Source organism: Bison bison, unplaced genomic scaffold (genome assembly GCF_000754665.1).
Source record: "Bison bison bison isolate TAMUID 2011002044 unplaced genomic scaffold, Bison_UMD1.0 scf7180017864239, whole genome shotgun sequence".
NCBI lineage: Eukaryota > Metazoa > Chordata > Mammalia > Artiodactyla > Bovidae > Bison > Bison bison.
Window position 1 is genome coordinate 7,721,533 of NW_011494811.1, and position 22,164 is coordinate 7,743,696.

The following is a 22,164-nucleotide window of genomic DNA, read 5'->3' on the forward strand; positions in this document are numbered from 1 at the left end:
TCAGAAGGTAACAATCTGTTGCTCTCATGTCTGGTTGGAGTTAATAATTCTCAAGAGACAGAATCTGATGAGTGTGTTACCATCCAAGTATAGATATATTGGAATAAGATAATACATGAAAGAACTCAGCTCCAAGTAGTCATTCGGTATTCAAGAACTCAGTTTAGTTCAGTTTAGTCGCTCAGTCGTGGACCCCAGGGACTGTAGCATACCAGGCTTCCCTGTCCATCAGCAACACCCATTCCCTTCTTCAAGAGGTCTTCCTGACCCAGGGATCGAAACTCGGTCTCCTGCATTGCAGGCAGATTCGTTACTGTCTGAGCCACCAGGGAAGCCCAAGTCCTTTTTAAGCTGGCTCCCTTCCTTTGCCATCATCAAATCCATAGGAAAAAAATCTCACATCCTTTGCCCTGAAAATAATGCATTGTAGTACAGCCATTTATCCTTGTTCTGTTTGAGCAGGTATCCAGCCACAGTCTCTTGGACCTTTCCAGGCATGGCTCTTGTTTCAACAGTTAGCAGGGTACCAGATCAAGGTCTGAGCTACTCTCATAAAAATGGGCATGAAGAAAAAATTCCACAGTATTTTTCCACAAATAACTTATTCCAAAAATCAATTTTTCAGCTTCTTTTGTGCTTTTATTCTTTAAAATGCATGTCATGCTACTGATTACAAAATTAGTTTTAGGCTACCTTCTTTGCAAGTCCAGTGTGAGTGGTCTGCTTCCTAACTTAGGACTGTGAGGGCATAGTACACAGTCTTAGACTCTAATATATTTTTGTATACTTAAGGTACAGTTTATTGGGTATTTTCTTGGGAATTTTAACTGATTTTTTAAAAAAAAATCTCCTAGTAGTTTGAATTTTTAAAAAAATCCAAACCTAAGGTATTTCACTTAGGAGAAGGAAATGGCAACCCACTCCAGTATTCTTGCCTAGAGAATCCTGTGGACAGAGGAGCCTGGTGGGCTGCTGTCCATAGGGTTGTACAGAGTCAGACATGACTGACACAACTTAGCATGCATGCAACATATTTCACTTACTAAATGTTTCTCTTTGGTTCACTAGTCTTCTGGAGAAGGAAATGGCAACCCACTCCAGTACTCTTGCCTGGAGAATCCCATGGACGGAGAAGCCTGGTAGGCTACAGTCCACAGGGTTGCAAAGAGTCGGACACGACTGAGCGACTTCACCAGTCTTCTCTGTTTCTTTGCCCTATAGTAATTCACATGAAATAAATATAGAGGAATGAATATTTTTGAAACTGTCTTTGAAACTGATAATCTCTGGGAAGCTAACATTTAAGTGATTGAGATGAATGATAGAAGTGTTATTTTTTTTTTAATCCTAGAAAATAGTAGTATTGTAGAGTTACATTATTTCACATTTATGCATTTAAAATTGGATTTATTTAGCTTTATTTTATTTATTTTTTATTTTGTGGCCATGGCATGCAGTAGATGAGATCTTAGTTCCCCTGCTTTAGAAGCGTAGAATCTTAACCACTAGGTCACCAGGGAAGTCCTCACTTCGCTTTAAATGCAGATTTTTCTTGGGTTCCAAGTTTATTTTAGCTAAATTAACTAGTTCATCATTTCAGTTGGAGAACTTGTACATCATACAATAATGAGATTTTTAGCAAATAGACCATAAAACTTCATTATATTTTCTACTGTACCTTTTCCAACTTTTCTTGGCTATAAAGCAACTTGAAAAGTATAAAGCTTAAAATTTTGGCAGCATAATGTGATAAAAGAAGCACTTGGAGTCAGATCTATCTAGGCCGTGTTAACTATTTAACTTCTCTGAGCTTCTGTTTACTTATTAAAATAAGGATAATAAAGATAATAAGGATATTTGTCCTATTTCAGGGTTGTGAGAAGTAGATGAAATGACAAATACTGTAGTACTTAGAAAAATACTGGTTCTTTCATAAAATAGATTATATTAAGTATCGGTAGTGCCTGTAAAGAGTTGAAATATAACACTAATTCTATTGTGAACTCCACTAGTTCATGTGATTTTTGAAATTTTGCTGTTTCATAAGTTGACTGGACCAAAATACAATAAAAATGCTGTCTGTCAAGTCTTTTAAGTTAATATTAGTGTTAGTTAATATTTGTCTCCAAATTTCATTGCTTTGCTAACAGTAGAATTTCGTAGGAAAATTAAAAGCAACCTCTGTGCCATTATAGTTAAAATTGTTTCTCTGGTAGTAGATTAGTTTCTCATATCAGTTAATATATTTCTTTTACATGGTCTTTGTATTGGTATATATACTGAGGTAAGTGATGGTGCCATTCTCTCTGTGGACATTCATTCTGATCATTATTACTTTTTATTGGCTTTAAAAAAAAAGAATTTCAGTATTTCTTTTTTATTATTATTACTTAATTGGAGGAAAATTGCTTTGCAATGTTGTGTTGCTTTCTGCCGTACAACAATGTAATTTAGCCATAACTATATGTATATATCCGGAGAAGGCAATGGCACCCCACTCCAGTACTCTTGCCTGGAAAATCCCATGGGCGGAGGAGCCTGGTGGGCTGTAGTCCATGGGGTCGCAAAGAGTCAGACACGACTGAGCGACTTCACTTTCACGTTTCACTTTCTTGCATTGGAGAAGGAAATGGCAACCCACGCCAGTGTTCTTGCCTGGAGAATCCCAGGGATGGGGGAGCCTGGCGGGCTGCTGTCTATGGGGTCGCACAGAGTCGGACACGACTGAAGCGACTTAGCAGCAGCAGCAGCAGCATATATATATATCACCTCCTCCTTGAGCCTCCCTCCTGCCCACCCCCATCCCACCTTTGTAGGTCATCACAGAGCAGCAGGCTGGGCTCCCTGTATTACACAGCAGCTTCTCACCAGCTATCTGTTTCACATATGGTCATCTATGTATGTTGATGTTACATTCTCCATTCATCCCACCCTTTCCTTCCCACACTGCGTCCACAAGTCCATTCTCTATATCTGCATCACTGTTCCTTCACTGCATATAGGTTCATTGATACCATTTTTCTAGATTCTATGTATATGAGTTAATATGCGATATTTGTTTTTCCCTTTCTGACTTACTTTACCCTGTATAACAAGCTCCAGGTTCATCCACCTCACTAGAACTGACAAATGTGCTCCTTTTTATGGCTGAATAATATTCCACTGTATATATGTACCACAACTTCTTTATCCATTCACCCTTTGATGAACATCTATTTTGCTTCCATGTCCTAGCTATTGTAAATAGTGCTGCCATGAACATTGGGGTATGTGTGTTTTTTTCAGTTATGATTTTCTCAGGGTATATGCCCAGTAGTGGGATCAGTGGGTCATATGGTAGTTTGGGGCTTCTCAGGTGATGCAGTTGTTAAAGAATCCACCTTCAGTGCAGGAGCCTCAAGAGACTCTTTTCCTGGGCAGGAAAGGTCCCTTAGAGAAGGAAGTGAGAACCTATTCCAGTATTCTTTCCTGGAAAGTTCCATGGACAGAGGAGGCTGGCGGGCTGCAGTTGATAGGGTCGCATAGCACTGGACACGACTGAGCATGTATGCACATGTGTAGTTCTATTCCTAGTTTTTTAAGGAATCTCCATACTGTTCTGCATACTGACTGTATCGATTTACATTCCTACCAACAGTGCAAGAGAGTTTCCTTTTCTCCACATCTTCTCCAGCATTTATTCTTTATAGATTTTTTAATGATGGTCATTCTGACTGGTGTGAGGTGATACCTCATTGTAGTTTTGATTTGCATTTCTCCAATAGTGATGTTGAGCATCTTTTCATGTTTTATTGGCCATCTGTAGGTCTCTTTGGAGAAATGTCTGTTTAGGTCTGCTCATTTTTTGATTGGGCTGTTAATTTTTCTGATATTGAGCTGAATGAGCTGCTTATGTATTTTGGAGATTAATCCTTTGTCAGTTGTTTCACTTGCAATTATTTTCTCCCATTCTGAGGGTTGTCTTTTAATCTTGCTTATTGTTTCCTTTGCTGTGCAAAAGCTTTCAAGTTTAATTAGGTTTCATTTGTTTAATTTTATTTCCATTATTGTAGTTCAGTTCAGTTCAGTCCCTCAGTCGTGTCCGACTATTTGCAACCCCATGAACCAAAGCACGCCAGGCCTCCCTGTCTATCACCAACTTCCGGACTCCACCCAAACCTGTGTCCATTGAGTCTGTGATGCCATCCAACCATCTCATCCTCTGTCGTCCCCTTCTCCTCCTGCCCTCAATCTTTCCCAGCATCAGGGTCTTTTCAAATGAGTTAGCCCTTTGCATCAGATGGCCAAAGTATTGGAGTTTCAGCTTCACCATCAGTCCCTCCAATGAACACCCAGGGCTGATCTCCTTTAGGATGGACTAGTTGGATCTCCTTGCAGTCCAAGGGACTCTCAAGAGTCTTCTCCAACACCACAGTTCAAAAGCATCAATTCTTTGGCGCTCAGCTTTCTTCACAGTCCAACTCTCACATCCATACATGACCACTGGAAAAACCATAGCCTTGACTAGACAGATCTTTGTTGACAAAGTAATGTCTCTGCTTTTTAATATGCTGTCTAGGTTGGTCATAACTTTCCTTCCAAGGAGTAAGCGTCTTTTAATTTCATGGCTGCAATCACCATCTGCCGGAGAAGGCAATGGCACCCTACTCCAGTACTCTTGCCCGGAAAATCCCATGGACGGAGGAGCCTGGTAGGCTGCAGTCCATGGGTCACTAAGAGTCAGACACGACTGAGTGACTTCACTTTCACTTTTCATTTTCATGCATCAGAGAAGGAAATGGCAACCCACTCCAGTGTTCTTGCTGGACAATCCCAGGGATGGGGGAGTCTGGTGGGCTGCCGTCTATGGGGTCGCACAGAGTTGGACACAACTGAAGTGACTTAGCAGCAAGAGCAGCTGCTGCTGGTGGGCTGCCATCTGTGGGGTCGCACAGAGTCGGACACAACTGAAGCGACTTAGCAGCAGCAGCAGCAGCAGCAATCACCATCTGCAGTGATTTTGGAGCCCAGAAAAATAAAGTCTGACACTGTTTCCACATCTATTTGCCATGAAGTGATGGGACTGGATGTCAAGATCTTAGTTTTCTGAATGTTGAACTTTAAGCCAACTTTTTCACTCTCCTCTTTCACTTTCATCAAGAGGCTCTTTAGTTCTTCTTTACTTTCTGCCATAAGGGTGGTGTCATCTGCATATCTGAGGTTATTGGTATTTCTCCCGGCAATCTTGATTCCAGCCTGTGCTTCTTCCAGCTCAGCGTTTCTCATGATGTACTCTGTATAGAAATTAAATAAGCAGGGTGACAATATACAGCCTTGACGTACTCCTTTTTCTATTTGGAACCAGTCTGTTGTTCCATGTCCAGTTCTAACTGTTTCTTCCTGATCTCCATATAGGTTTCTCAGGAGGCAGGTCAGGTGGTCTGGCATTCCCATCTCTTTCAGAATTTTCCACAGTTTATTGTGATCCACACAGTCAAAGGCTTTGGCATAGTCAATAAAGCAGAATTATTGTAGAAGGTGGGTCAAAGAGGATCTTGCTGTGATTTATGTCAAAGAGTGTACTGCCTATGTTTTTCTCTAAGAGCTTTATTGTTTCTGGTTTTACATTTAAGTCTAATCCGTTTTGAGTTTATTTTTGTGTATGGTGTTCTGAAGTGTTCTAGTTTCATTCTTCTACATGTAGTTGTCTTGTTTTCCTAGGACCACTTATTGAAGAGTGGTCCTATCTTTTCTCCATTGTATAGTCTTGCCTCCTTTGTCAAAGACAGGGTGCCCATAGGTGTGTGGGTTTATCTCTGGGCTTTCTATCTTGTTCCATTGGTCTATATTTGGGTCTATGTTTCTGTTTTTGTCCCAGTACCATACTGTCTTGATGACTATAGCTTTGTAATATAATCTGAAGTCAAGAAGTTTGAGTCCTCCAGCTCCATTTTTCTTTCTCAAGATTACTTTAGCTATCTGGGGTGTTTTGTGTTTCCGTACAAATTGTGAAATTGTTTGTTCTAGTTCTGTGAAAAATTCCCTTTGGTAGTTTTGACAGGGATTGTATTGAATCTGTAGGTTGCTTTGAATAGTATAGTCATTCTGACAATATTGATTCTTCCAACCCAAGAACATGGTATATCTCTCCATCTGTTCATGTCATCTTTTATTTCTTTCAACACTGTCTTATAGTTTTCTGCATACAGGTCTTTTGTCTCTTTGGGTAGGTTTATTCCCAAGTATTCTTTTTGTTGCACTGGTGAATGGGATTGTTTCCTTATTTCTCTTTCTGATTTTTCATTATTAGTATATAGGAATGCAAAGGATTTCTGTGTATTAATTTTATATCCTATGACTTTACTGTATTCATTGATTAGCTCTAGTAATTTTCTGGTTGCATCTTTAGGGTTTTTTTACATATAGTATCATGTCATCTGCAAATATCACCGTTTCTTAAATTTCAACAGAGCTAGTGAGGTTAAGAGCACAGATTCTTAAACCAAACTACCTGAGTTGAATACTGGCTCCAATTATAACTACTTTATAGGCTGTTAGGAGAGTTAAATGAGTAAATATTTGTGAAGTGCTTGAAACAGTGCCTGACACACACTATTTTTTTTTAATTTATTTATTTTAATTGGAGGCTAATTACTTTACAATATTGTATTGGTTTTGCCATATATTGATGTGAATCAGCCACGGGTATACATGTGTTCCCCATCCTGAACCCCCTCCCATGTCCCTCCCCATCCCATCCCTCTGGGTCATCCCAGTACACCAGCCCTGAGCACCCTGTCTCATGCATCAAACCTGGACTGGTGATCTGTTTCACATATGATAATATACATGTTTCAGTGCTTTTCTCTCAAATCATCCCACCCTCACCTTCTCCCACAGAGTCCAAAAGACTGTTCTGTACATGTGTGTCTCTTTTGCTGTCTCGCATATAGGGTCATCATTACCATCTTTCTAAATTCCATATATATGCGTTAGTATACTGTATTGGCTGACACACACTATTAAGTAAATTCCTTCCTTGATGATTTTATTCATATATCATTCATCAAGTATTAATGTGAAATACTAGCAACAAGAGAAGAAGCTCTAGATGATGGCTTATATTTTAAATTATATCTTGTACCTGACATTATTTTAAATCTTTCTTTAAGCCTATAAATACTTGGAAATTTGCACATCTAGGCATCTAAAATTGGCACTGGATTTCACATCATTGATATTACCACTGTCTTTTTAAAAACTTCCTTAGTATGAAGATTTTCCACATATATATGCTTTAAATATTTTAACTATATGTCACTTGGTTGTATGAATTCATTTTTGTTAGTGCCAGCACCACTTTATATTAAACTGTTTATTTTTAATTTGGCTATGCTGGGTCTTCATTGCAGCATGCAAGATCTTTTAGTTGCAGCATGTGGGATCCAGTTCCCTGACCAGGGATTGAACCCAGGCCCCCTGCACTGGGAGCACAGAGTCTTAGCCACTGGACTACCAGGGAAATCCTGAATGGCCATTTTAAAATGCTTTGTGAAATATGTTCTTTATATCATTTGAGAGGTAGTATAAGGAAGTATTTAAGACTGTGGACTCTGAAGCCAGATTTGAGTTCCAGTCCCTGTTCTACATTTGTGAGCTGAGTGACCTTTGGCATGTCACCTACCCTTTCAAGCTTTACTTCCTAATTATAAAATAGGGAAAGTAAGTGTATCTACATTGTAGGGTTGTCTGGGAGGGCAAATGAGATATTCATATAAGGCATTTAGAACAGTGCCTGGATTATAGCACGAGTTCAGTCTATCCTTAGTTACTGTTAATGTCACTGATGTATACAGAAGAATTGGTAAACACAGTAAGTAGGAATGTGAGGATTCTGTGAATTACTGAGGGTCACATGAAAAAAAGAAAAAAGTAAGGCCCCTCACTTATAGTGCAGATGTTTTCCCATGAAAAGAGTGTCTCCTTTTCTAACATTAACACCTTTTTGCTCACACATAATGACTAGGTACATCCAAGAGACATGTTCCTTCATTTTCCATTGTGTTTCCAACTCTTGGCTGCTTGTTAGAGTATTTTTATCTTGGTTCTAATTCTGTCAGACTGCTTCTCTTTCTTCATGAATCCTTCAGTCCTGCAGCATGCATGACAAGCATCTATTTTCAAGAAAGGAGAATAGATATTGAAACTAAATTTTTCATAATGGTTAGTTTATTTTAAAACATTTGACTTCATTAGCCTTTCGTTAATTTGTATTTCATGTAGCACTGAATTATTTTTGCAGAGCTATTTTATTCTTTCTAAACTTACCCTCCCTCCCCCCCCTGAAATTATAAAGTCGAACTGAAGTTATTTCTTAGGAGCTTGAAAATCACACAAATACCCTGAGCCATTCTAAAAATAGGAAAGATGCAATTTGTGAATCATCAGTTTATTTTTTTAAATTTTGAAAGATTATAATTTGGATGTATTTTTTTGGCATCAAAAACATGTTTATATCATATGAGCAAAGCAAGTAGTATTTAGTGCTTTATACTGGAATTTTGAATTTTTTTGATCCTGTAACCTGTTTTGTGAAGGAAGAGTTGCATCTTGAACATATTTGCTCCGAATTTGGGTGTGTAGGACTAGTTATTAAATTACATTCAAATCATCAGGTGTTTGTTCGCTAAATACTTTCTACATATAGGGTGATGTTCCTAAATCCCAGCCCGTTCTTCAGTTGTGCTTTCATGGTGCTTTCTAGGAGGTCGAGTGAATTGACCTCAAAACTGTGGTTATGGGTTGTTGTTGTTGTTTTTTTTTTAATCAATATTGATAAGATTATTACTATTTAATTTCTCTAGAAAGGGGATAGCTGCTTCTAAAGGTTGGTCTCTGTGTATGTGTTTCCCGTCTTTGGCTGTCATTGTTTTACATCTGCGGGTAGTTCCTTATCTTTGCCACCTTGTCTGCCTCTCTTGAGTGTGTTTCGTATCTGTTTGTGTTTTTACACTCCTCTCATGGGAAGTAGGATTTCCTGAGGCATGCTGTGGAGTTAGTCTCTAGCTGATAAAAGATTGATATTAGAGAACTGAAAAATTTAGTTCCTGTCCTTAAGAAATTTATACTTTATATTGGGAAAGAAGCAAATATAAATATATAACACATACAACTAGGGATAAATAACATCTTAGTATATTTAGTATGTGATTGCTAAATGAGTAACAGTTGATATTTTGGCATTCAGAGTAAGTAGAAACACTTTAGGTTAAGAAGGATTTTGTAGTACTGGTGAACTTTTAGCTGGATCTTAAAGCATGATCAAGATAACTCAAAATGATGTAGGATTCTTGGGAAGAGTAGCAACTCTTTTAGCAGCTGTATTGTGGAGAAAATATTTTGCCTATTAAAATGTTGAGTCTAGGGTTGCTATAAAATACATTGTGTAATTCACATGTTCAAATGTCTGCAGCCCATGTGAAACAACAATAGAACATATGTCATACTTTATGAAAATTATTCAGTTTTATGAACTTAAATGTTTGTGAAATCATATATCTGCTTTTATTTCTGATATACTGAATGTCAATATTTTTTACAAGATGAAGTTGGCATCTAAGAATAAAACGCTTACATGCTGTTTCTCCTGTGAGAAGTAAGAAATTTTCCCATTCTTGCCATCTTTGTTCAGGAGTCAATTAGCTGTTGAATCAAGTGTTTCCTGTCATGCTCCGTATCAGGCACAGAGGAAGTTACTGTAGTTGCAGATGAGAGGTAATGGAAAGCAGGAAGACAGTGGCAGGGCAAACAGTGAGGACGTGGGTGTGAAGGGCGATTTTCAAGGTAGGCTGTATTAGCTGGTGGAATCTTGTCCTTGGCCTCCCTTTAATCAAAGGTAATTCTGAGATTTTTTTAACAGAGATGAAGAATATATGTTTGAGTTACATTTTCAGTATATTTAATTTCAAGTTTTAGCAATATGTTCAGGGGTAGAGATCTGGGCAGACATTAGAAAAACAGGATTAGAATTTTGAAGAGAGATCAGTGTTGAGGATAAAAGCTAGGAGTTCACATAGAGGTAGTAATTTATATTGCCAGAGGAAGAGAGGAAAAGAACAACTAAGAAAGTCTTAGTTGTCCTGGGAGCAGTTTAAATATCTTCTGTTTAGAGACTTTGTAGTTAAGTCCTGAATGATGTTCTTTGTCATTCTCTAATTTTTGCAGCTGTTGCTTTTTTTCTTAATTAATTAAATTGGAGGCTAATTACTTTACAATATTGTGATGGGTTTTGCCATACATCAACATGAATTAGCCACAGGTGTACATGTGTCCCTCCATCCTGAACCCCCCTCCCAACTCCCTCCCCACCCCATCCCTCTGGGTTCTCCCAGAACACCGACTTTGAGTACCCTGCTTCACGCATTGAACCTGCACTGGCCGTCTGTTTTAAATATGGTAATATACATGTTTCAATGCTATTTTCTCAAATCATCACACCCTCATCTTCTCCCACATAGTCCAAAAATCTGTTCTTTACATTTGCATCTCTTTTGCTGTCTTGCATATAAGGTCATCGTTATTGTCTTTCTAAATTCCATACATATGCATTAATATACTGTATTGGTATTTCCTTTTCTGACTTACTTCACTCTGTATAATAGGCTCCAGTTTCATCTATCTCTTTAGAACTGACTCAAATGCATTCTTTTTTTTATAGCTGAGTAGTATTCCATTGTGTATATGTACCACAACTTCCGTATCCATTCATGTACTGATGGACATCTGCTGCTGCTGCTGCTAAGTCACTTCAGCTGTGTCTGACTCTGTGCGACCCCATAGACGGCAGCCCAGCAGGCTCCACTGTCTCTGGGATTCTCCAGGCAAGAACACTGGAGCATGTTGCCATTTCCTTCTCCAGTGCATGAAAGTGAAAAGTGAAAGTGAAGTCGCTCAGTCGTGTCCAACTCTTAGCGACCCCATGGACTGCAGCCTACCAGGCTCCTCCGTCCATGGGATTTTCCAGGCAAGAGTACTGGAGTGGGGTGCCATTGCTTTCTCTGGATGGACATCTAGGTTGCTTCTGTGTCCTAGCTATTGTAAACAGCGCTACAATGAACAATGAGGTACATGTGTCTCTTTCAATTCTGCTTTCTTTGTGCACCTGTTGCTTAATGGTGCTAATCATTGGTGCCAAGAGCAAAGTAGGCAAGTATTAAAAAAGAATTTGATAGTTTAAGTCCAAGCTAAATGTTTCATGTTTCAGTTCAGTTCAGCCACTCACTCGTGTCTGACTCTTTGCAACCCCATGAATTGCAGCACGCCAGGCCTCCCTGTCCATCATCAACTCCTGGAGTTCACTCAAACTCATGTCCATCGAGTTGGTGATGCCATCCAGCCATCTCATCCTCTGTCGTCCTCTTCTCCTCCTGCCCCCAATCCCTCCCAGCATCAGAGTCTTTTCCAGTGAGTCAACTCTTCACATGAGGTGGCCAAAGTACTGGAGTTTCAGCTTTAGCATCATTCCTTCCAAAGAAATCCCAGGACTGATCTCCTTTAGAATGGACTGGTTGGATCCCCTTGCAGTCCAAGGGACTCTCAAAGAGTCTTTTCCAGCACCACAGTTCAAAAGCATCAATTCTTTGGCACTCAGCTTTCTTCACAGTCCAACTCTCACATCCATGTTTAGTAAAGTTAAAATTGACAGTACATTATTTTCAGTCCTTTTTATCCTTCACATCAGATCTATATAGTAAGTGTGGAATTTTTTGTCTCTTAATATCCGGCTTTTGCAGGATGATTCAAGAATTACTCCTTCTGTTGGTTATTTCTCTCATATCAGGATCTTTCACTGTGTTCAGAAAAAAGGAAATGAGTTTAGAACTTAACTACGTTCTTATCTTCCTGTGATATGGCACAGAGTGATTAAGAGCACTGGTCTGTCCTATTGAATCTTTACACAAACATAAAACTATAAATATTTATGTTTAAGGGTTTTTACCACTCTTTTGATTTCTATTTCAACAGATCCCTTTTGGCCATTCGCCTAATTTAGAGTAATAAATAGTGAACCTAGACTTTGAAATGTAAAAGATGTCTTTAACTATCAATTTATAAATATTTATAAAATATAGCCTTTTGTATGAGAGATATGGTGACATGATTATAAGCTCTCCAGTATCAGGAAGCCTCATTCTGGCTTAATCTTAAGTACTGATTAACAGTGGAAATTAAAAGAATGTTAAGGTGTTCTTCCCCCAGTATGTATATTCAATTTCATGTCAGTTGTCATGGTTAATCATGGGCTTCCCAGGTACTGCTAGTGGTAAAGAACCCACGTGCTAATGCAGGAAACAAGAGACACAGGTTCCGTCCCTGGGTCTGGAAGATCCTCTGGAGGAGGGCATGGCAACCCACTCGAGTATGCTTGCCTGTAGAATCCCATAGACAGAGGGGCCTGGCAGACTATGGTCCATTGGGTCACAAAGAGACACGACTAAGGTGACTTAGCACAAACACATTGTTAACAGCATGGGGGTGTGTGTGTGTGTGTGTGTGTGTGTGTGTGTGTGTTTTTGTATATGTGTGTAAAATCTAATAAGTTATTCTGCAAGTTTATCATTTGACATTTGCATTTCTTTGAAATTTTCTATGCTGACACTTACTAGTCTTATGGGCCAGCCATCATTTTGATCACTTAATATGTAGTAGTTAATTTGTATCTTACAACAACCCTAATAGGTTGTCTTATAACAACCCTATTAGGTTGGAACTGTTAACCCCTGTTTAAAGATTAGAAGCTGAAACACATAGCTAGTGAAGCCAGAATTTGAACCTTGACAGTCTGGCAGTATACTCATCCTCTTAACTATTGTACAGTATCTATTTCTCTAAGTCTCAGTTTCCTCACCTAAAGGGCAGTAATAAAAAGATTATTTTTTAGAGTTACTGATTGGTAGGACTAAATAAAGCAATGCTTGTGAAGAGACTGATTTAGGATCCTAGATATTAATGATCAGTTAATACTTATTTGGCTACTTTTTTGGGGTTCTTCTGTTTCTTTTTTCTTTGTCTCCTTTAGAGTTTTTATTTTTCCTCTGCCCATTTCTTTTAACTGGTGTTTCAGGGTTCCATTCTTGACTTGCTGTTGTATATCATTCTGTATAATTCCCCTTCAGGAGGTTCATCCACTTCCCTAGTTTTTAACTACTGCCTACTTCCTGTAGGTCAGTGATCCAATTCTATACTTTCCTCCTGATGTATCCAAATGTCTGCTGTACATCCTCCTTTGCCTACCCCCCACATGTCCTTCCAGCTTGACTTGGATAAAACTATAAAAGGTTTTAATCTAAAATGAAACTAAAGGATATGAAATGGAGAATCTCACACGTTAGCTCTCAGAACAGTGAAACTTGAACACTAAGAGACTGATTTTCCATAAATGCCTGATTTATAAAAGATTGAAACTTAACCTCTCACCAATGAATTGCTCCCCATCTTTGAGCCAGTTAACTCTGCATGGCCCCTAATTGGGCTCTCCCCTTTCACACTCCTTGCCCATGAATGCAACCCATTCTTAACCTTCTTCAGTGGACTCACCTATAGCTCACTGCAGCTGCATGTCCTGAATTACAATATCTCTGCTGCTGCGGCGGCTAAGTCACTTCAGTCGTGTCCGACTCTGTGTGACCCCATAGACGGCAACCCACCAGGCTCCCCCGTCCCTGGGATTCTCCAGGCAAGAACACTGGAGTGGGTCGCTATTGCCTTCTCCGAATATCTCTGCTACTGCAGAATAAACTGGATTTTTGGTATCTCGTGAAGAAGGGAATGGCAATCCACTCCAGTGTTCTTGCCTGGAGAATTCCATGAACGGGGTGGGGAGCCTGGCAGGCTACAATCCATGGAATCACAAAGAATCAGACATGACTGAGTGACTAACATACACACACATTTGGTATCTTGAGTTTGCCTCAGCTTACCTCTTTTCTTTTAGGTTGACCTTACATGGTGTCATAAGTGGGATCTGAAGGCACCAACCACTTGAACCTCTGGAGTCAAGTGAGTTTCCTGTACTTGAGTCCTTTGCACTGTTAGCTTCTGTGAGCCATTCTAACTTTGGTAAGTCTCCTCAGAGCTCAAGCTGCCTTCTTTTGTTTGAGCTCTCCTACTTTATTCAGGATCTAGATAGAGACAGCTTGCCCTTCTGGTAAGTACTCTTGTTTCTGATAATTGTATCTAGTCATCTGAATGTACTAAAGGTACATTTAGTATTGAATGTACTAAAGTACCCCCCCCCGCCCCCCGCCTGCAACAACCACCACCTTGAGGGATCCTAGCCAGTTTTATGTTTAAAAAATTTATGGTCTTTCCTCATGTGCATGTTTGACTAAATAGACCAGTTTTACTAAGAATAACGCAGAACTCCAATGGCCATTATGTGGAAACTTTGATCTCTGCAAACTTGTTTTCTTTGAACTAAGTTAGAAGACCATGGCTACAATATTAAGCAATCTGAGTAGGATAGTTATTTTAGTTGGTATCTAGAGGCTACTAAATGTTCAGGATTCTAAAATTGCCTCCTTATTGTTTCTAAATTAACCGAAGCAAGTAAACAACCAAAGATGGATTTAAAAAATCCCAGGTCTCTTCCTCAGTGCTAACTAAGGTCCTTTCTAACCCCACTGTTCCATCTCCTCTATATCTCCCTTTACCCTTCCTGAGTCTCTTCTCTGAATTTACTTTCCTTACCAAACAGAACCCATTAAGACCTTCTTTTTCAAAATTAGACCTTCTGAGGATCCTACTAAAAACTGCCCTAGATTTCCTACACCCCATGGACAAAGGGCAACATAAGGGCTATAATAAAGGATTTCCCCTCGGTAACTGAAGATCCCAATATATTTGCTGAAGAATTCAATGCTGTAACCCAAACCCACCAACCTCATCTCCCTAATCTCTGTTAATTAGTCTACTTGCTTGTTGGAGAAGGTCAAGCCCCACAGTAGATTAAAACTGCAGCTTGGGGAAACCCTGAACAATTTCTAGGGTTTAAGTTAAACCAACCATTAGTCCTTTTATATGGTTAACCTCATGGCAGAGCCAAACGGCTACACAAAGCCATCCCTGGAGCCTTCCCAAAACCTGCGGACTGGAATTAAAGTCAGGTATGCATCCAAAAGCCTGCTGAACCCTTCCATGATTATTACAACAATCTCCAAACCATTTCCAAAGGGAATTCCGGACTCCCTATAGCTGTTGAGTCCTCTCAGGTGGCTTTTAATTCCGTATGTATAAATGGCCTACATAAGGACTTATCCTTGTTGGTCAAAAGAACCTGTATCAAAGGGAAGGAGTGTTCACCCCTGACCTTGTCAATCTGGCTAATAAATTAGCTCACACCATATAAGATGACTCCAGAAAGAAAGAAAAAAATGATAACTAAGATTTTGAATCTACAGCACCAATAGATGGAAACTCCAAAGCAAATCCATCCTACAAGAATGTGTCATTATTGTAGAAAACCTGACCAGGGGAAAGGATTGCTACAAATTGAACTCCAAATAGTTACAACCTTCTCAGAACCCTGGCCAAATCCACACCAATGATGGGGCTTCAAGGACACACAGAGACTGTTCCTGTTCTGCCATTAAATAGACTGGGGAAAACTACTCTCCAGATCAGGGACAAATTCCTTACAGTGTAAACTGGCACAGGGGCTGCTCTTGTCAGTGCTCCATCCCACTGCAATTGAACAGGCCCTTCCCTAGAGTAGTATATATGTTCAAATAGTGGGAGTCTTAAGTAAACTGCAGTGTAAACTGCAATGTGTCCCTATTTCTCAGTCCATATTTTTTGATCTGGACCTTTTGTAAGGCAAATGTCTGCTTCTTAGTGATTTGGGTCCCAGACATTTATTGGGATGAGATTTTCTGGAGAAACACAGTGCTGCCATTTTTTTCTCTCAAAACGTGGAAGTTAAAAAAAAAAAGGTGGAAGTATCTCTTGAGTTTAAGTTCAACATTCAGGAAAATTCAACCCCCATTGCCATTATTTGCATTCTACAACCCAAGGCAGTCCAAACTTTGCACTCATCTGCTCTATTAAACCCAGAATTCTCTGATCTATCTTTGGGTAAAATCCTTAACTGAAATAGGCACAATTCATAGTGCCCCTCCCATTATGATCCAGGTGGACCCCACAAAACCTCTCCTAAGAATAAACAAATACCCTATGAATAAGGAAGGGTACACAGCATAAGGCAAATTATAGAGGACTGTAAGGCCCAGGCACTTACTCTCCTTGCTACTATCCTTGTGTTAATAATACCCTTATTTTGCCTGTAAAAAAAACACCAGTGGCTGTGCAAGACCACAGGGCAATACATAGCATTGTAATTCTCTGCCATCCTGTCTTTTCTAATCCCTGCATGCTATTAGTATCCATCCATGCTGGAAGCACCTTTTACATTGTAATCAGTTTAGGCAGTGAGTTTTTAGTATCCCTGTTGAAAGGGATAGTCAGTGTCTCTTTGCCTTTACCTGAGAAGGACAACAGTACATCTGGACAGTCATGCCTCAAGGCTCTACTGAGGCCTTCTTACTTCTCACAATTTTGACAGGCTGATTTAAATGACATAAAATTCTCTAGGGGCTCCACCTTACTACTACCTTTGGATGAGCTTCTTTTTTGTTTGCCCTCCTAATACTTCTTGCAAAAAGAAGTATTTGCTGAAAATCTCAGCCCTTAAGGGACACACAGTCTTGAAGGAGAAATTACAATTTGTCCAAACTCAGGTTCAATCTTGAGGACATTTAGTCTCAAAACAGGTGCTACACATAGATGCTGATAGGCTTCAAGGCATTTTAAACTTTTCAAACCATAAAAGCAAATGTTTCTTGGTTTTGGTTTTTTGGCCATGCCATGCAGTTTGTGGGATATCAGTTCCCCGACCAGGGGCTGAATCTGGACCTTGGCAGGGAAAGCCCAGAATCCTAACCATGAGGCCACCAGGGAATTCCCAAAAGCAAATGTTAATTGTGAGGTTTTCTTGGGCTAGCTGGCCATTGTCATAATTGGATCCCAAATTTCTTTTTGTTGGTTCAGCCCCTGTATTCCCTGCTAAAGAACACCAGCCTGACCCCATAGTTTGGGATGATCAAGATTGCTTGGCCTTTAAGATCTTGAAGGAAAGCTTAATAAGTCTACCTGCCCTTGGACACCTAAATTGTCAGCTACCCTTTTCCCTTTTTGTATATGAGAAAGAGGGGAATACCCTCAGGTTACTTACCAAAACCATGGGGCTATCACCAACCTCTAGGTTGCGCAGCCAACAATTAGATGCAGTGACCTGAGGATACCTCCCTCCCGTGCCTGAGAGCTGTGCCTGCTTCCACTCCTTTAGCGAAGGCTACTGAAGAAATTGTTATAGGATCCTCTTTAATCATCTTTGTGCCTTAGCCTGTTGAGCCTCTCTTAAATTTCACGCCACAAATTTCACGCCACGCTCAACATCTTTCAGCGAACCATCTTACCACCTATGAAATCCTCTTACTTACCTCCCCTCGTACCACTCTTACTCACTCTTAAGTCTCAACCCTGCTCTCCTTCTTCCCTCTTGCACTGATGAAATTCCCCATGTCTCTTTGACTTTGATGGATCACCTCTTGACCCCTCATGATGACTTACAAGAAAGATGTAAGGTGTAAGAAGAAAGAAGAAAGATGTAAGATAACTTAGAAGATTCATAAGCTCTTACCCTTTGAAATAATTACAGGACAGTCCCTGCTTTCTTTGACCTACAAATAATAAATAGGGGATATTCTTCAGTTTTGCAAAGATGTAATTAAATCCACTGAGAATAATAATATTTTCCATAATAATGCTTTGGAAAAATAATCTTTCTATGGCATGCTCCCAGGAAACAAAGATGTCAAATACCACATTTGCAGCCTGGTCTATTGGAAAAGGCATCTCCATAAAGTTTCCTTCCAACCTTGTTGGAAGGGCCCCTCACAGGTGTTGCTGACTAAAGCCTGTGTCACTAAGCTCCGAGGGGTGGACTCCTGAATTCATGTGTCTCTTCTATAAAAAGTGGATCTGCAACCTAACTGGTGATTCAGAGGTAAAATTTTCTAATGACTGAAGCCAATGACATCAGAAATAGATAGCTTTCCCAAGATAACCAGACCAGGCCTGTGTCATGCTGCTTAAAGTTCTAATGGTCCTTTCTCTGGATTTCTTGCTGCCCCCTCGTTTAGCTTTAGCACATCCTTTGGTTCCCTGCTTAGAAAAACTCCAAGATTCTGCCAACCTTACTGATAGTTTGATTTGTGCCAGAGCTAATAACACTCATGATGAACCTGAACTGGTAGCCTGGCTATTATCCTTAGAAGGATGGCAAGGTCTCTCTGGCAGAGATGTAGTATTTTCCTTTGGTCCCTTTGAACTGTTACACATTCTTCCTTCTGGCAAATTGACAGCAGACATTATAACATTCCACTGGGTGCCCCCCACCCACAAAGGTATACCCCTCACTCAAGTCTGGACTCTTACCCATAATCTTCCTTTGTGTTTCAAAAACGTTAATGGGACTGCTAAAAACTTTGTGGTGGGGTAACAAAAATTATAACAGTACTGGGGGATGAACAGTGGATATCCTTCCATTCAATGGTAATTTGGTTGATAAGAAATCTAGTAAGTGGTGGGAACGTACCTTCTCTCTGGAGATTCCCCAGACCTCCATCAGAACCTCACCCACAACAATCCAACTCTCCCATTATTCCAAATATATAGAAATTTAAGATGTTCTTATAGCCATTTCCACCATGCTGACTATCATGAGCTATATGTAAATGACTCTTTTTGGTCATGAGAGCCCTTCTTTTATCAGAGGAAAAAAAATACCTGGGCTAAAGGGCCCACTTATGCCCTTTATTCAGAAAACACTGGTTATTTCTTTCTGTGTGGAAGGAATATGTGTTCCACATTCCGCCTTGAATGGAAGGGACACTGCAGAGTTGTTTCCCTCACTCCTGACGCCAGAGTCAGGAAAACCCTCCCTTCCACTGGAAGAACCCACTTGGGTTCTTTCTCCTCACAACTTAAAGGAGCATGTGAACCTTTTGTTTAGTTAAAGTTGTAAAACAGTTGTTGTGGGTTTAAAATATATCCATAAATTCTTAGATATTCTTCCTTTCAATAGGTGGAACCTAATTGTCCTACCTTAAGTGGGCTGTAGTTAATGACTCTCATCTATCAAGTAAAATGTGTCAAAAGTGGCAGTGTGGTTTTCAGGACCAGATCGTGAAAGGCATAGTGGCTGTATGTGTGTGTGTGTGTGTGTGTGTGTTCTTTCTCTCTGCCTCTCTCTTGGATCACATCTTCTGGGGAAAGTCAGTTGCCACATCTTGAGGACACTCAAGCAGTTCTGTGACGAGGTCCATCTGATCTGGAATTTAGGCATCCTGCCAATAACCAGTAGAGAGGTGAGGCCTCATCCACAGTGAGGAAGCATTCTGGGGAAGAAAGTCCTCCAGCATCGTCAAGCCTTCCGCTGACCACAGTCTTCGCCACCATCTTGACTGTAGCTTCATGTGAGACCCTGGGTCAGAAACACTCATCTAAGCCCCTCTCTTACTCTTGGAAACTGTGTGAAATAACGCATGCTTATTGTTTTAATCTGCAAAGTTTTGAGTAATTCACAATGCAAAAAAATTAACACACCATATTATCTTTGTCATAGGGGTTTAATTTTAGTAAAATGTGAAAACTAAAAAATCAATGTGAAAACAAACAGAAAAACTAGAATGGATATAATTTTGGATGGATGCCCTCTGATAACCCTGTAGTAGTTAGAAAGGGATTTGAGTGTGTCTTTGGCTGTCTTTTCCCCCTTGGGTTAAAGTAATAGATTGTGAAAAAGCAAGTCGAAACCTCTCCATAGTCATGGGAACTACCTTCAGTGCTTCTCTTAGAGCTTTTGAATAGCAGCAAACCCAGATATACAGCCTAGCAAAAGTAGTCTTACAAAACCACAGAGCCCTAAACCTCCTTACTGCACAGTAGGGAGGAACCTGTGCCTTGCTCTGGGAAGAATGCTATTTTTATGTTAACAAATAGGGAGACACAGTGCCCGAACTAAAAATGATGGACAGTATCAATCTCTTAACTGAAATAGGCCAAGCCCTAGGACTTAAGATGTTTTCAAGCTATTAAGTATAGGTAGCTGGGGAAACTGGTTGAGAAGTTTGTTCCAGTCAGTAGCTATAATTGGACTTCTGACCCTGGGTATAATCCTTCTAATGAAATGTCTGCTGTCTTGTTTCAATAGGCAAATGCCTTTCTCTCAGATATACATACAGAATAAAGTTCCTAAGGCTTATCCTGAGGCTTAATTGACCATGAAACCAAATTGACTCCCTTAGAGGAGTGTGACTGAGATTCTCCATGTTTAAATAAGGCAAAAAATCAACTTGTCATGCCCTCTTCTATGGGACAGAGCATCCTGGGTTGGTCCTTTGCAGCTTCAAGGGATTCACAGCCCAACATCTAGCAACATCTCAGACTAAACAAATACCCAAGGTTGATCATCAATACTTTTCTATGAAAGATCTTGTTCAAATGAGAAAAAAGTAAAAGGATTTTAATGTAAAATGGAACCAGAGGATATGAAATGGAGACCCATGCATGTGCCCTCAGAAAAGCAAAACTTAAAGACTGAGAGACTAATTTCCCATAAATACGTGACTTAGAGAATTATCAGTTCAGTTCAGTCACTCAGTTGTGTCCTGACTTTGCGACCCCACGGACTGCAGCATGCCAGGCTTCCCTGTCCATCACCAACTCCTGGAGTTTGCTCAAACTCATGTCCATTGAGTCGGTGATGCCATCCAACCATCCCATCCTCTGTTGTCCCCTTCTCCTCCTGCCTTCAATTTTTCCCAGCATCAGGGTCTTTTCCAATGAGTCAGTTCTTCACATCAGGTGGCCAAAGTATTGGAGCTTCAGCTTCAGCATCAGTTCTTCCAGTGAATATTTAGGACTGATTTCCTTTAGGATTGACTGGTTGGATCTCTTGCAGTCTCTTATAGACTCTCAAGAGTCTTCTCCAACACTACAGTTCAAAAGCATCAGTTCTTCGGAGCTCAGCTTTCTTTATAGTCCAACTCTTACAACCATACATGACTATGTGAAAAACTATAGCTTTGACTAGACAGACCTTTGTTGACAACGTAATGTCTCTGCTTTTTAATATGCTGTCTAGGTTGGTCATAGCTTTTCTTCCAAGGAGCAACTGTCTTTTAATTTCATGGCTGCAGTCACCATCTGCAATGATCTTGGAGCCCAAAATATAAAGTCTGTCACTGTTTCCATTGTTTCCCTATCTTTTTGCCATGAAGTGATGGGACTGGATGTCATGATCTTAGTTTTCTGAATGTTGAGTTTTAAGCCAGTTTTTTCACTCTCCTCTTTCACCTTCACCAAGAGGCTCTTTAGTTCTTCTTTGCTTTCTGCCATTAGGATGGTGTCATTTGCATATCTGAGGTTATTGATGTTTCCCCCAGCAATCTTGGTTCCAGCTTATGCTTAATCCAGCCCAGCATTTTGCATGATGTTAAATAAGCAGGGTGACAGTATACAGCCTTGACATACTCCTTTTCCTATTTGGAACCAGTCTGTTGTTCCATGTCCAATTTTAACTGCTGCTTTTGATCTGCATACAGATTTCTCAGGAGACAGGTCAGGTGGTCTAGTATTCTCATCTCTTTAAGAATTTTCTACAGTTTGTTGTGATCCACACAGTCAAAGGCTTTGGCATAGTCAAGAAAGCAGAAATAGATGCTTTTCTGGAACTCTTTTGCTTTTTCGATGATCCAGTGGATCTTGGCAATTTGATCTCTGGTTCCTCTGCCTTTTCCAAAACCAGCTTGAACATCTGGAAGTTCATGGTTCACGTACTGTTGAAGCCTGGCTTGGAGAATTTTGAGCATTCCTTTGCTAGCATGTGAGATGAGTGCAATTGTGTGGTAGTTTGAGCATTTTTTGACATTACCTTTCTTTGGGATTGGAATGAAAACTGACCTTTTCCAGTCCTGTGGCCACTGCTGAGTTTTCCAAATTTGCTGGCATATTGAGTGCAGCACTTTCACAGCATCATCTTTCAGGATTTGAAATAGCTCAACTGGA

The 22,164-nt window shown here is 40.0% G+C and overlaps 1 protein-coding gene across 3 annotated transcripts in view; it reads left to right on the forward strand.

Annotated features, from left to right (window-relative positions):
- Nucleotides 1-22,164, forward strand: part of WDR89 (WD repeat domain 89) — a 47,397-nt gene that overhangs the window by 5,094 nt on the left and 20,139 nt on the right. The window contains exon 2 of one of the 3 annotated variants that reach the window (XM_010846801.1): nucleotides 13,973-14,097. The exons of 1 other annotated variant lie outside the window; for it this stretch is intronic. The gene's annotated coding sequence lies outside the window, so the exon portion shown is untranslated. The remainder of the gene's footprint in view (nucleotides 1-13,972; nucleotides 14,098-22,164) is intronic. One more of the 3 variants, XM_010846802.1, reaches the window with a different exon arrangement.